We start from the raw sequence: 3,844 nt of genomic DNA, 5'->3' as shown, positions 1-3,844 counted from the left end.
TCAGGACTGGTGACAAGTTGAGGGGATGTGCAGTGTCTAATGCTGCGATTTCTGGGTTCAGGTGTTGAAGTCTGGGTGGCAGAATCACTGGGGGTGAGGGTAGATCTGCTGTTCTATTATCAGGGTTTATCCCCTAAGTCACCCCCACCCAGCACCACTGCCTAAAGCCCGTTAGACATGGCTGCCGGAAACAACAAAACTTGCAAGTGGGATTCCCAGAACAAAGGGACAGGCGACTGGCGCTAGGCAGGGGGGCTGTGGGCTCCAGCGGGGTTGAGGCGAGTACAGCACCTAGGCAGGAGCTGTCGGTTGCTAGGGTTGCCAGTCTTATGGTCCCTCATAGCCCCCCGAATGGCCTGGTTCCTGTGCGATAGCCGGCCCCCCCAATTCCTCTCCTTGTCAGATTGGCGACGTTTCCTGTTTGCAAGTCACCTGGGGTTTAATAAATCTCTATTGATAACGATGCCAGAGTCCTCCCTGCCCTGCCGACTGCTGGGAACCGGGGTGGGTGGGTGGGGAGAGGGGCTGAGGTTGGGGCAAGGGGCCTGTTCCTCCTCTAGGGGCGCCGACTCCTGTCGGCCCCAGGTGGGGATTGGCTGAGGGGAGGACAGCGGGAACGTCCTGGTGTGCACCACTCCCATACAGGTGGACAGAAGGGAAATATCGAAGCCCATGTTCTTCCTCCCTGTTCCCACTTCCGTCTCCCGCCTCCTGCCCATCCCTCCAGCCCCATTGCCCCACCTCGCTGCTCCCCCACTCCCTGAGCAGCCTCCTGTGCGCTCCGTCTGTTCCCAGCTCCCCCCACTGCAACTTTCCCTCCTGGCTCCCGGATTACCTCTGCAGCCCCCAAATTCCCTGACCCCATCCGAGTCCCTCTCCCCTCTCTCAGCTCCCTTCCGTGGTCCCTGTAGGCCCCCCCCACGCGCCGATCCCCAGCATCCTGGAGTTTTTGATGTATTTCATGGTGATGGTTGCCTGCTACGGAAGGTATGAGGGACCATGTTGATGCGTTTCACAGGCATTAGGGCCAGGGAAGGGGAGCAGCTGGGGGTTGGTGGTGGAGGACTTTGTCACACAAAAACAGAGTGGGGGCAGGGCTGTGGGCTGGCAGGGCTGCGGGTCGGTAGCCAGTGAGGGCACTTGGCAGACTAGGGGTGGGCAGGCTGGCTGGCAGGGCTGCGGGTTGGGAGTGAGGGGCACCAGGCAGAGTTAGGGGGGGGCAGGCTGGCTGGCAGGGGCTGCGGCGGGATGAGGAGAGGCCACCAGCAGAGCTGGAGGGGGGCAGGGCTGTGCTGGGCAAGGGGTTTGCGGTCAGGAGGTGAGGGGGCCACCGGCGCCCAGGCTGAGGGGGGCTAGACATGGGCTGGCATGGGCTTTGGGCTTCCCTACAACTCCGGGATAGGGGCGATCCTGGCAGAGCTGGAGGGGGCCCAGGGCTGGCTGGCAGGAGCTTTTTGATGTGGTGGGGTGAGGCGGGGCCACCGGCAGAAGAGTGGGAGAGGTGCAGGGCTGGTGGCCTGACAGGCTGTGGGCATCGGACGATGGTGTTTGATATGTGAGGTCGATTGTACGGGCAGAGCTGGTTGGGGGGAGAGCCAAAAGCTGGCTGGGCAGGGGCGCAGGAAGTGTCGGTGAAGTGAGGTTGGCACCGGCATAAGGCTGCGGGCGAGTGGCCGGCTGGGCTAGCAGGGGCTTGGTTTCAGGACTAGGAGTGAGCTGGCCACCAACAGAGCTGGCGGGGCAGGGCTGGGCTGGCAGGGGTGCGGTGTCGGGAGTGAGGGGCACCGGCAGAGCTGGTGGGGGGCAGAGCTGGGCTTGGCAGGGGCTGGGTTGTGAGTGGAGGGGCACCGGCCAGAGCTGGGTGGGGGCAGAGCTGGGCTGGCAGGGGCTGCGGGTTGGGAGTGAGGGGCACCAACAGGGCTGGGCTGGCAGGGGCTGCGGGTCGGGAGTGAGGGGCACCGACAGGGCTGGGCTGGCAGGGGCTGCGGGTCGGGAGTGAGGGGCACCGGCAGAGCTGAGGGGGGCAGGGCTGGGCTGGCAGGGGCTGCGGGTCGGGAGTGAGGGGCATTCATGACACCCGGCTCTCCCGGGCGTGGGGGAAGGGCTCCGAGGTAGATTTCGGGGCTGCTGCACCTCCCGCCGCCTGGCCCATGCAGGGCCCCCCCACCCTGGGACAGGCCCCATTAACTGGAGCAGCAGCCGTGACCTCTGACCTCTGACCCGGCCATGGTAACGATGTCTGTGACCTTCCCATGGAGCTGGAGTTGGAGTGTCAGCCAGTGTCTGTGACCTCTGACCTTCGACCTGACAGCTTGATTGGCTCCCTCCTCAGCGCCTGCTCTTCGACCCAGGCCGGCCAGAGCACGACCAATGGGGCTGGCCACTTCCCATGACCTTTGACCCTACACGTGCCACCTTTCTTTGGGTTCGTCCAACCATGACCTTTGACCCAGCCCTGTCGGGATTTGGCCAACAGCCCTGACTGATGACCTCTGACCTGAAATGGCACCTGAGGCCTCAGGCTGTTGCGGGCAGACAGACTGCTGAGGCAAACAGTGGTAGTCCGTGCTCGGCGTGCTTAGCGCCAACAAACACACCGAGATGGAGAAGCAAGCAGAGTTTATTTGAGATCTCAAAGCGGTGCCAGGAGACTGATGCCTCAAATCCAGCACCCCTAAAACAAGCAGTCTGTTTCTTTATACCCATGAGAACTTTTCTCGCTGACTAGCAAGCCCCCCATTTCCCCTCCCTCTTCTGTCCGGCTGCAGCATTCTTTTCTCACACACTTCTTTGCCTTCCCCCTCCCTCTCCTCCTTCCTCCCCCTGTAGCAGTTACATTAATCAGCGTCATTAAACCGTTAAACAAAGCTGGCAACTACATGTCTAGTTTATTAGGCCCACTCCTTTGAACTACTATCTTGTCCTGTCGAGAGGTGTTTTATTTCACTCCCTTGTGGCAGAAGTATGCAGGCTTCATTATACCAGTTTGAGCAGCCTTACAACTGATAAGGGCTGGTGCACCTGGCCCTTCCCCTCTGCCAGCCTCTGAGGTCGATTAGAGTTTAGACACGGAGGGACCCTTGTTCACTAGAGGCCTGAAACAGGGAGACCTGATATTCTTCTTGCCTTTCACTTTTCTAAGTTACTTAGGTTTATGCTTAGTGGCACCAACAAGGCCTTTGACCCAGGTGCAAGCAAATGGTACAGACCAATGTTGCTATGGGTGACCTTTGACCTCTGACCCTAACCCTGCAAGCAGCATCTCGGCTAATGGGCTTGGCCGACACCCGTCAGCCCAGCTAATGGCTGTGACCTCTGACCTTTGACCTGTGGTCGATGAGCCCAGGGGTCTGATTAAAGCAGGAAAAGACCTCAACTCCCAGTGACCTCTGACCCCAGTGCGCTGCCTCCTAATCCAGCACACCCCACCAGCCAGTCAGCTGGGCGCCGACCTCTGAACTCTGTCAACCAGTGGCGAATCGGAATGGCCGGACCACGACCTTTGACCTGCTCCCAACTTCATCATTTTCCTGTTTCAACAACAAAAGATTCTTTATATTTTAAGAAATTAATTTTATTATTGAAACTGATGAATTCTTGGGGCCACGGACCCCATCCCCCGCCCCCCCACTTAGTCCCTGCCCCCCCCTGGCCAGCCAGTCCCTGCCCACCTCTTTCCTCGCTCATCTCTTGTTATTCCTTGAAACATCAAGGATGGAATAAGAGTGCAGTTGCGGGGTGGCAGGGGCCGCGGGGGCGAGCCGCAGCGGCAGGCGGCAAGGTGGCGGCAAGCGGCCCGCGGCGGCGTGGGCTGCGGGAGCTGGGGGGCCGGCGGGCGGCTTAC

The sequence above is a fragment of the Chelonoidis abingdonii genome, chromosome 12 (assembly GCF_003597395.2).
Source record: "Chelonoidis abingdonii isolate Lonesome George chromosome 12, CheloAbing_2.0, whole genome shotgun sequence".
NCBI lineage: Eukaryota > Metazoa > Chordata > Testudines > Testudinidae > Chelonoidis > Chelonoidis abingdonii.
This window is presented reverse-complemented; position numbering follows the sequence as displayed.